The sequence below is a fragment of the Bison bison genome, unplaced genomic scaffold, assembly GCF_000754665.1.
Source record: "Bison bison bison isolate TAMUID 2011002044 unplaced genomic scaffold, Bison_UMD1.0 scf7180017864479, whole genome shotgun sequence".
NCBI lineage: Eukaryota > Metazoa > Chordata > Mammalia > Artiodactyla > Bovidae > Bison > Bison bison.
This window is the reverse complement of record NW_011495039.1, coordinates 5316779-5329349: the sequence shown is the minus strand read 5'-3', so window position 1 is coordinate 5329349 and position 12571 is coordinate 5316779.

The following is a 12571-nucleotide window of genomic DNA, read 5'->3' as shown; positions in this document are numbered from 1 at the left end:
GGTGTGAGCATCAGTCCTGGCTACAGAGCTCCTGCCCCAGTGAGACTCCGTAAGCTACATTTAGCCATTTTATCTCTGCTAAAGCTGGAGTACCTTCTGTTCCAACTAAGATCTCTCGCTGATTGAATTGATTTGCTGAATGCTTCAGTTTGCTTACTTTTTATTTAGAATTTTTTACACAGTATTGATGAGAAAAATTGGTTTGTGATTTTCTTGGCTGAGGGGAAATAGCGTGGAGGATCTATTTTTTAAATATTGTTATTTAACTTTGGTAAAATGAACTGATTCGTGACTTTCATAAAATTTAAGACATTTACCTTTTTTCCCACCTGGAACAAATTAAATAGCTTGTGAATTATCTATTCCTTAAATATTTGACAGAAATTCCCTTATATACATTTGTTTCATTCTTGTACCATAGATAAAGGAGTATTTAGGTTTTTAAAATTTCTTCTTGAAGCAGTTTAGATCATTTAATTTTATCTTTTCAAAAGTAATTATTTCATTCACATTTTTATATTAACAAAAAAAATCTCAATTTTTAATCTCTATATCTGATTATATCTATTACAGAGCATTCATCAACCCACCTCATTCCTTTTAACTACGTTTTCTGGACTTTTTCTATTTTATTTTCCTTTCGTATTTTAAAATTGAGGTTCCAATAACCAGTGTAATGGTAGAGAGTAGCAATTATAATAATGTCACCCTCTTGCAAAATTGCTTGTCATATACGTTAGTTTTTTATTTCAAAAGAGCTACCACAACAAGTTTATATATTATCTTGTTATATATATACCATGTATGTGTGTGTGTATATATATATATATATGGTAATTTTATGAACAAAAAAAGCCTCAGAGAGACTGGAACTTGCCAAGGTAACTTAGGTCCATTTCTGATGCAGACTCTTCTCACTTCTCATTTTCACATGAAGATTAAAATAGTATCCTTGAGCTACTAATACTGGTATTTCTACATGACACTGTTATAATGCCTTCGTATTTGGATCTCATTTAATGAAAAAAAGAAAAACACTATGAGCATACAATTATTCTTCCCAAAATTTAAACACTGAAGATAGTTAATTAATCAAAGGCAAGGGAAGTCTGGAGCAGAGGCCTCACTGATCGTCCAGATAAATGGAAAGAGGTTAACAGTTCAGGTCTCCTTCAGCAGAAAACAAGCCCAGAATTAATGTTTAAGTCAGCTATCCATGGAGAAGACAATAGAGAGAAAGAGGGGAGGGAGGAAGGAAGAACAGAGGGAAGGAGGGAAGAACAGAGATTGTATTCATAACAATCTATTTCAAGCAACATAGCATTTCTTTGTTAAAGAGAAAAGCTTGCTTAAAATGGCTAAACAGACTTTACTCCAGACTACTGCATTAAGGGCCAAGACTTGCAATAGGGAAGAGAGATTGAACGCAGCTCCACTGAACATAAGACAGGAGAGTTCAAAATTAGAGGACAGGGTGGAGACTGATGAGTCATCTGTGTTTGCTAACTGATGCTTATTAAAGTTAGACGCCTCCCCTCACAGAGACAGAGAGATTGGGCCCCATGATTAGATTGCAAAAAGAGGTGGCTCCTAGGTTCTAGAGGAAGACTTTCCTGGACTGTAGAAAATTTATACTTCAACTGGGCAGAGAAAAAAATTTACAGCTGCAAATTTTCTAATATAAATTACTCTAAGAAAATGAAGTCAGAGGCCTTCAAACCTGTCTAAAGCTTACTCAAGCTGAGAGGAACGCGAAGGCTGTGCTGGTCATCTTTGTCTTCCTAAATCACATACACTGGCCCCAAATCTTATCTACCTGGCTGTCAAGAAATTGTCACATGTATGTGGGGAGAGGGCCTCCCTCACCTCAGGGTTCTGTAAGAATCTCAGATGTTTAACACAATTGAGGACATGTCTTCTAGTTTGACAGAAGACATGGGCCTCTGTCTTCAGTCATACTAGATACCACAGACATGCCCACTGGCCAAGGTCTCACGGTCACTCCCTCCAAGGCTCAGAGCTCCCCGACCAGGACCACAGCAGTTGACAATCTCCACACTGCAATCTCACCATCCTTCAGGATCTGCCCTATGATCCATAACCTCCCATAGCAAAAAAAAAAGTCCAAGAATCAGCAGAACCCTGAGCTTCTCTGATAGCTCAGTTGGTAAAGAATCCACCTGCAACGCAGGAGACCCCAGTTCAATATCTGGGTCAGGAAGATCCGCTGGAGAAGGGATAGGCTACCCACTCCAGTATTCTTGGGCTTCCCTTGTGGCTCAGCTGGTAAAGAATCTGCCTGTAATGTGGGAGACCTAGGTTCAATCCCTGGGCTGGGAAGATCCCCTGGGGAAGGGAACAGCTACCCACTCCAGTATTCTGGCCTGGAGAATTCCATGGGGTTGCAAAGAGTCAGACATGACTGAGCGATTTTCACTTTTTCACTTTCATCAGCAGAATCTACAAAGAATACTTTCTCTCTGAAGAGTAGCCTTCTGCCTTTCTCAGTCCCAGTTTCCCCAAAAGCAAAAGCTTTACATGGAGATTATTTTCTGAATATTTGCCAACTGTTGCTTTTAGTCCAGTCAACACAAAAATCCTAACGGAGAATCTTGGAGCACAACATGTGGCCACCTTCATGATACACAACAGAGATAGTTCTTTACATTTCCTCCAGATCCCTATGGCAGAGAATAAAACAACATAACAGAGTATCCTGCCATATACATGTGTGACTTTATTCAGAAATAAAATCTTGAAAATTAAACACCCAAAGATTAACCATGTTGCCTCTTTCCAACTTGATAGTAAATTAATGGCTACTATTTTAAAATTTAAAAATTCATATTTCTTTCACATTACAATTTTTTCTGTATTTTCTATGACAGCCAACAAAATATCAAGGATTTCTTTTGAAAGAAGTAACAAAAGTTAAAGAAATCATTAAACAAAGTGGAAAAAAGCTTCATATCAATAATTTCTGCACTCAGAAGATATATTTTTTTAGGTGAAAATTCAAAGTGATGAGCTTATATACAATTGAGGCATAGCAATCCACATTTTCACCATAACAGTCTTACCTCCAGTTGCCTTCGGGGAAATCAATGGTGTAAAGTCATATATATTGACAGAAACTTAAGCAGGCACTGGGACATTCTAGGATGAAAGGTCTCTACTAATAACCTTGTGTGTATTCCTGACAACAGAGTATCTGTTTTAAACATGCTTCCACCTTCCACTGCCCACACTATAACCAGCTGCCACTGCAGCCTCATCTACTGAAATAATCCTGTAGATATTAGTCCAGAGGCTATGTCTTCTCTTTAAAATTTGGCTTCACAGGGCATCCAAAGCCAGGGCTCTGTAACAACCTGGAGAGATAGGTTGGAGAGGGAGGTGGGAAGGGGCTTCAGGATGGGAGGTGGTGGGGGGACACGTGTATACCTATGGCCAATTCATGCTGATGGCAAAACCATCACAATATTGTAAAGTCATTATCCTCCAATTATAATAAATAAACACATTTTAAAATCAAATAAAATTGTGCTTCAAATAGTGAAGAAAGCTCTGGGGAATTTGTCAGATAAAAATGCTTCCACTGAGAAGAGAACAAAGCTAACCATGTTGCCAAGACCTTTCTTATTTTTATATTTTCCTTGTTTCATCCTTTTTCTTTCTTCCCAGAGACTTGCCCCTGTATTCCTGCAACAAATCTTCCAATTAACTGAAAGTCAGTCCTGTCTAGATTGGATAACATTAATGCTTTTTTTTTTTTTAATCTAAGAATTAATGCTTCCAAACTGTGGTGTTGGAGAAGGCTCTTGAGAGTCCCTTGGACTGCAAGGAGATCAAACCAGTCAATCCTAAAGGAAACCAATCCTGAATATTCATTGGAAGGACTGACGCTGAAGTTGATGCTCCAATACTTTGGCCGCCTGATATGAAGAGTGGACTCATTAGAAAAGACCCTGATGCTGGGAAAGATTGAAGCCAGGAGGAGAAGGGGACAACAGAGGATGAAATGGTTGGATGGCATCACCGACTGAATGGACATGAGTCTGAGCAAGCTCCGGGAGTTGGTGATATACATGGACTACAGTGCTGCAGTCCACTGAGCAACGGAAAAACAATAACACTTCTTTTTATCTCCTCCTAGTCTTATAGATCGGAGAAGGCAGTGGCACCCCACTCCAGTACTCTTGCCTGGAAATCCCATGGACGGAGGAGCCTGGTAGACTGCAGTCCATGGGGTCGCTAAGAGTCGGACACGACTGAGCGACTTCACTTTCACTCTTCACTTTCCTGCATTGGAGAAGGAAATGGCAACCCACTCCAGTGTTCTTGCCTGGAGAATCCCAGGGACGGGGGAGCCTGGTGGGCTGCCGTCTATGGGTCGCACAGAGTTGGACACGACTGAAGTGACTTAGCAGCTTAGCAGTCTTATAGATACATTAGCCTAAATTTCAGCCAAAATGGTGCAATTTTTACAATCTTATTCCTGAAATCAGTGATGAAAGAAAGTACCTTTAAAATAACAAGTGGTTATTTAAATGGTTACTTTTTATTAAGAATAGAGAAATATTTACTTGGGAAACTGATTCCAAAATTGCATTTAGTTAACTGGATCACATGTATTTAGTGAATCTCCTGTAAAGTCAGTATATCAAAAAATAAATAAAATGATAGCTATGGAGGATGGATAGACAGACAGATAGATACTGGACTATTTTCCAACAACCTTAGAATTGTTCAGTTACTTTCTAAAATAGCAATTTCTCCACCTAAATGTTATCAAATTCTTCCTTACTATTTTCCTTTTTTTCTCCTCTCCTGACTGCCAAATTTAAACTTCCAAATTTCAAATATACATTTCACATAGTCTTAATTCCATGAGCTGCTGAGTGAAATAAGGATAAGGGATACCACACATTTGATCGTAGATATTCTCAAGAGCATAGCACTGACTCCTGAGAAATCCTGCACTAAGCAAGTCCGTTTAGGTACATTTAGTCAGCATGACCTTGGAGCTCTCTTTTGGTGGATATTTTGAGAAAGATGGCTCTTTTTCTACCTAACTTAGGTTTGCAGAGATTCACTTCTTCGGAGTAGAGAAGCCAGAAATCAACCAAAGCTGTCTTATTTAAAAAGAAAACAACATTAAATACATTAGCACAGGTGTGGACACATTTTTTTTTTCTTTCTCCATGATTATTTGTTACTGTTTTTATAAAGTAATACATGCTCACTGTAAAACAATTCAACTCATACACTGCAACTAAGGATTCCTGATTAAGTTCCCTCCGCTGAATACCTTCAGATAAAATCTGATCTAATCACGTCCATTTGGATCCTGGTCCCACCCTCTTCCAAACAGCAGTGTGAGCCAGACAGGGTGTGTGTGCTTTCCTGAAACCAAACAGCAAGGGAGGCAGAGCTCAGGGGCGACACAGCACACCCAGGCACACCCCTGCGGCAGGTGAGGGCTGAACACAGAGATGCAAAAGGCAGACAGAGGAACTAATGAAAAGCAAAATCCTGATCACTTTGATTCAAACTGAACAAAGGAGCTTCAATAATCCAGCAGGGTAGGAATGTCATTAGAGGGGCAAATTTCTTAAATATATATATATATATTTTTTCATCTTAAGCAATACCTTTATTTGATGATGACAATATTAATAACAAGAGCCTTTTATCATTTAAGTTTTATTAAAGCAATATATGTATTTTTTAATCAAGCAGTATAAAAAGATCTTAAAATAAAAAGCAACAGTCTCACGTCCCACCCCTACCCACTCAACCCCACATACCACTTCCTATTTCTGCTTTCTGCTTGTTTTTACTACTGGTTCCCTATACCACTTATAGCTTAGAGCATAACTTTTTGATGGAAACGTTTAAGTCATTATCTATTTCTGCTCTAAGAGAATTTTAATTTATTTTAATTCTATTAGTTACCTCTGAATCTGTTAATAGTTATCTTTAATATTTTTTTATTCTGTTACCTTAAACATTGATAGTATTTTTGTTGTGTTATCACTATTTTTTACATCTTTCCTATTTTGCCCATAGGCTGGTTCTAAACACTGGACACAAATTAATTGATATTATCCCTGGTAGGGGATTTTGCTTCTAGCTAACATGCATTCCCGATCTGTTCTAAATCTGCCTGCTATTGCAGGGGTGGGACACCTCAAGCCACATTCCCCTGATGCCCCCTTGCCAAGAGGGTTCTAGAATCAAGTTGAAGTGGTTGAGTGAGATACACTGAGAGAAATGCTGGAAGGCAGAAAGGGAGAGAAAGCCCTATTCTTCTGACAGAGGTGGTGGCTGGCATTAACAGGAGTTTGCAGCAGCCAGCTAGGTGCCATGGTCCCTCGTCCCTGCCAGTCCCCTGGGGACTGGCAGAGTTTCTATTAACTTCTGTGATGATTCTCTACAGCTGTCTCCACTCTGGGGCAGCTGCAGCTTCCAGACATCTTGATCCCACTTCTCACGGTGGAACCTAAGATTCTACAGTGATGGCTTAATTTTCACTCCTCCTGTCCTTTCAATGATTATCAAGCATCGAACTGCCTTAAACTCTATTCTTCTTAAAAGACTTTAGTATTTTTCCCACAGTGAAATCTGACTGGTACGTGTTTCTGTATATTTAATTCACAGAAGAACCAAGTAACGTGTTGAGAGTAGGTTACTTCTCTCCACAGGTCAGTGCCATCACCTCTGTACCACTCGAAAGAGAATCCTCTCTCCCTTCACTTCACTTGCTCAGTATCACACCCTACTTATGTTTGCTGCACACGTGAGCCATGGTTTTGTTTATCCTGCAACTGGTCTATTTTCTTGAAGAAAATAGCATATGCTTTTGTCACCATGTCAATATCATCTAGCATCTAAATCATGCTTGTTTCCATTTTCTTCTTTAATATAATACGATCCACTCTATAATTATTGTTCTCCGGGCTTGCTAATACAGCTACGATCCTACAACTAACTCACACAAATCAGTGCCACTGTTTATCACACTCTTCCAATTCTCCCTCTTCCTTTTCTTTTCCTTTTTTCCTTTAGCATATTTTTTGAGCAACTTTGTACAAAGAAAGGTGCCTGGAAACTACATTTTCTAGGTCCTTGTGTTTTGGAGACATTTCAGTTTGCTTTCTATGTCATTAATGGTTTGGCTGAACATAAAATTCTAGGTTCAGAGTATTTTTTTTTCTCAAATGTTTTACAGCATTCTGTGTTGTTTTCTGGTGTCTGTGATTTCTAGGCAGTTCTGATTCTTCCTAACATATGTGAGCATTTTCCCCCGAATCTCCAGAAGAATTTAAGACCTCTTTCTCCTTAGTAAACAAAATGTCACAAGTGTGAATCCAAGTGTCCTCACTGATTCAAGCCATCTCTAGCCCCATTACTCTGAAGACTCAGTTCTTTCTTTAGTTGTGGGAAATCACTCTCATATTTCTTTGAAAATATCCACCCGACACTTTTCTTTGTTCCCCCTTTCTGGATCTCCTCTGTTAAAACAAACAGATTGATTTTTTCTGTTTGATCTGTTTTTCCAAGTTCCTTTATTTTTGTCACTGCTTTATTTTCTAGGCAATTTCCTCGGTGTTATCTTCAAACTGTTGTTTGGAAGATTTTTCTTCACTCAAGACATGTTGAATTTCTAAAACTTTTTTTTTTTTTGCTTGTTTTTCTAGTTTTTCATGGGTTCTTAATTGTCTTGGTGTTCCATTATCCTCTGTAATCAAATTATCAGTTTCTATTAGAAGCTATTCAATTACTTTTTCTTGGTTTTTCTCTTTCATGGTGTTGGTAATCTTCATATATTTTGGATGTTTTTCACATTTGAGAATGAGGACCTGAGTTGTGCATTCCAAGTAGCTGGTAAGAATCCTCTGCCTGGGATGTATTGACTTCCTTCACTTGGGAGTATAAATACATGCATTTATATTTAACCCTAGTTCTTATCAGTGTGTAGGGATGTCTTGGGACTGTCTGGCTTTGCTTGGGTCCTCAGATAAGGAATCAAGCTGTATGTAAGGAAGTCATTCAAACACCAAAATGGAAAGGGTTTCAATCTGGGACAGAGATACTCACCTGGGAAACTTTCATCTTAGAATAGAACTCCACATTTTTTGCTTGCTCTGAACACAGTGACAGCAACAGGGGAAGGCAAGGGACACAGGAAGCAAACAGATATAGAAAAAATTAAGCTCTAGCTAGTATGCATGTCTAGAGGGAGTTTGGGTTAGAGAGAACACCACAGTCAAAAAACCTCAGACATCCTCGATAGATATGGATGAGAAATTATGTGAAAAGAAAGGGGTACTCCAATGCAACAAAATGCAAGGAAGTGCTCAACAATTTCAATATTCAATAAATAATAAATGAGCAGCCCCACTACACTTAGCTGTGTTCAATTGTCATCTATTCTTTAACCTGATTGGTTCACTGACTGTAGGCAAATAATTCTTCTTACTCCTGTCTTCACCTATCAAAATAAAGAGTTTTCTTCCTGTTTTCTGTCTGTCAGAAAATACAGCACGGCTAAATGTAGCCTAGACATGTCCTCACCTGCCAGCTTGACCCTGGCAACTGGGAGAGGCAGAACCTTGACATGGTTGACATTTACATCACCACAGCCTTCAAAAACTGAGCTCAACAAGGAAGTTGGAAGAATCAGAGCCAGCCCAGGGAACATTCTTGATTCTGATCATGTCATGTGTACTTCCAATTACATGCACTATTGGTACTTTATGTAATTATTTTAATGGCATGTAAATGTGTAACGATTTTTATAAATGCTTTCATATACAGGTCTCCATATTATATTTTTATTATAAATATATGTTTATATTGTTTTGCTGACTCCTTAGTCCCTGGAAAACTGAATGGATATTTTTTAACTACAAGTTTTTTTCCTAAGTCAAAGTTTTACAAAGTATGGTCTGTGACGCAAACCACCAGGAATGCCTGGTAACAAAGCAGTCTACAGGGAAGATATTCCAAACCCCACACTATGAAAAACGAACTTCCAGGTATTTGCATTTAAACATGTTTCCCCATGTGATACACTGGTTCTTGGATCTTCATGTGCACAGTTAAGTACTGCAGGTGATGCAAAAGAAAACTGTCCTGGAGCACCCCCCGTGCTGCAGGGACTGAACACTGGCAGGAAGAGCCCACAGTCACTTAATGTCAATACAGAAGGAGTGGCAGAAACAGCTGGACAACCTCCTGACTCCAGTGCCCTCAGGCAGTTGAAGTCAAGATCCCAGTGTGGAATGTAAACTTCAAGAAGCCCATTGGGATTGAGTAAGTGTTGGGTCCAGGTTTTGTTTAAGATGAGCCTGGACAGCAAGTAGAAAAACCATCGGTCAGTATTAGTGTAGCCAAGTTCCTACTTAGGAGGCCATAGTTCCGCTTTAATACTTCACCTTAGTATAAACTACACACACACCAAGTAAAATCCATTTCTTGCTGCTTGCCAAGTGAGCTGGCATGTTATATTTTCCAAGAGCGACATGGGTAGTTCAGGACTGCAAGACTGTGTGTGTGTGTATAAGTGTCTGCAATATACACATGTATGTATACACATAAGGAGAGAGATTGAGAGAATTAATTAGCTATAAATCCCATGGATGGAGGAGCCTGGAAGGCTGCAGTCCATAGGGTCGCTAAGAGTAGGACACAACTGAGCAACTTCACTTTCACTTTTCACTTTCATGCATTGGAGAAGGAAATGGCATCCCACTCCAGTGTTCTTGCCTGGAGAATCCCAGGGACGGCGGAGCCTGGTGGGCTACTGTCCATGGGGTCACACAGAGTCGGACACGACTGAAGTGACTTAGCAGCAGCAGCAGTGCTCAGCCATGTCCGACTCTTTGCAGACCCACAGACTATACCCTGCCAGGCTCCTCTGTCCGTGAGATTTCCCAGGCAAGAATACTGCAGTGGGTTGCCACTTGCTACTCCAGGGGATCCTCCCAACTCAGGGACTGAACCCGCACCTCTTGTGCCTCCTGTGCTGGCAGGTGGATTCTTTACCACTATTGCCATCTGTGAAGCCCCAATTAACTATATACCAGGGTGGACAAATACTCCAGAGGATAGCAAACATCTGCAATTTTTGTTTATATGACCATGTTGATATATATTGATTTTCTTCCTTAAAGAGTAGAAAAGAGTTTTGTTTTAAGACCTATGACTGCTGAAATGTAAACATGCATGAATAGCAAGAAGCCCCCTAAAGGTGTAGTCCAAAAAGTATCAGCAAAAAATGGTAGGTTGTTTTAAGGTAGAACCTAATTAAAGTGAGTGAGCATTTTAGTGTCCCAACAATATTATATATAAATAACTGGTCTTTTGAAAGCATTAGACTTCCTAGTTAACAAGTATGGATTCTAATGAAACAAAAAAGATTGTTTTTTTTTTTCAAATTTTAATAAAGTATGAGTCATGAACACGATGGATAGGGGAAGAGAGGAACTGTGCTTAGGAGGAGAAACCAGAAGGAAAGAGGAAGCTGAAAGTCAAAAAGAGAAGCAGCTGGAGAGGAATGGAAAGCAGGGGAAGAGACAGCAGAAGAGAAGAAGTAGCTGTGCCGACCCCCAAGCCCACAGTCATTCCCTTAAGACACACACGCCCCAGCTGAGGCACAGGTGCGCTAAGGTCCAGACGCTGAAAAGTACATCCATCTCTGTGCCTTTCCCCCACGTCACCAGGAACGGTCACTATTTGCCCTTTTGGTTTAAGATCTGAGAAAAATGGCACCATGAAAACATCTACTGTTTTGACGTTTTCTGACTCCAATAAAAACCTGCAAGAGCCCCCACGTAGAAGATTGGAAATGTTCTTTGGTGTTGCTGTTCAACCTTATGGTCGGCAGGATCAAAGCAAACAAAGCCGAGGCTTTCTTTGCTCAGACAGCTGGGACACTTATTCCGATCTCCTCACACTGGTTCCCGAAGTTGAGAAGCGAGAAAAAGGCAACACAAGAACAGAAACAAGGGTGTAGAAAGCTCCACGGCTCCCAGTCCTGAGGTGTCTTTGCTCATCTGGCCTCATCACTGACTTTGCAATATTCTAATACACACGTAAATTCTAATCTAATTTACTTGCTTTTTTTGTTTTGCCATCCTTCTAAGGTAGAAGTCATACTGCTTTTTCCCCGCCCCCACTTGTGCGCAGACAGAAACCAACTCATCCAGCCCTTTTTGAGAAATACAAGGCGTATTCCTCCTGAGACAAATAAAGAAGAAATGAATTCTCTATTTTTAGCTTATTTCCAAAATAAATCAGAGTACTAGAGAGCAGAAAAAAAAAGAAAGTCATATCAAACAAAAATTAACTCACAACAGATCGTGTGCTACCTTTTCCTATCAATGTAGATCACTGTCTCCCCCTGGACAACCTTCACAAACTAATAACATCACTAAAACTTGTGTTTACCCAGCTCTGCCCTGGGAACAACATAGGAAAATATCCTCCCATTAGTCAGAGTGAGGCAGCTGCAGAGAATACTCAGAGAAAGGCAAGCTTCTGCCTAAAAACAAGCATGGCCACCCTGAACTGTTTAAAGCATGTTGTACTGAGTAGTACTACTTAAATACAAAAGACATTATATTCTTCATTCTGTTTCAAGCATATATAATCATAAGGAGTACGTCAAGGCCATATACTGTCACCCTGCTTATTTAACTTATATGCAGAGTACATAATGAGAAACACTGAGCTGGAAGAAGCCCAAGCTGGAATCAAGATTGTCGGGAGAAATATCAATAACCTCAGATATGCAGATGACACCACTCTTATGGCAGAAAGTGAAGAGGAACTAAAAAGCCTCTTGATGAAAGTGAAAGTGGAGAGTGAAAAAGTTGGGTTAAAGCTCAACATTCAGAAAATGAAGATCATGGCATCTGGTCCCATCACTTCATGGGAAATAGAGAAACAGAGGAAACAGTGTCAGACTTTATTTTGGGGGGCTCCAAAATCACTGCAGATGGTGACTGCAGCCACGAAATTAAAAGACGCTTACTCCTTGGAAGGAAAGTTATGACCAACCTAGATAGCATATTGAAAAGCAGAGACATTACTTTGCCAACAAAGGTCCGTCTAGTCAAGGCTAGGAGAAGGCAATGGCAACCCATTCCAGTACTCTTGCCTAGAAAATGGATGGAGGAAATGAAAATGATCCTCCTGCCATGGACAGAGGAGCCTGGTAGGCTGCAGTCCATGGGGTCGCTAAGAGTCAGACACGATTGAGTGACTTCACTTTCACTTTTCACTTTCATGCATTGGAGGAGGAAATGGCAACCCACTCCAGTGTTCTTGCCTGGAGAATCCCAGGGACGGCGGGGCCTGGTGGGCTGCCGTCTATGGGGTCGCACAGAGTTGGACGCGACTGAAGCGACTTAGCAGCAGCAGCAGTCAAGGCTACGGTTTTTCCAGTAGTCATGTATGGATGTGAGAGTTGGACTGTGAAGAAAGCTGAGCGCCGACGAACTGATGCTTTTGAGCTGTGGTGTTGGAGAAGACTCTTGAGAGTCCCTTGGACTGCAAGGAG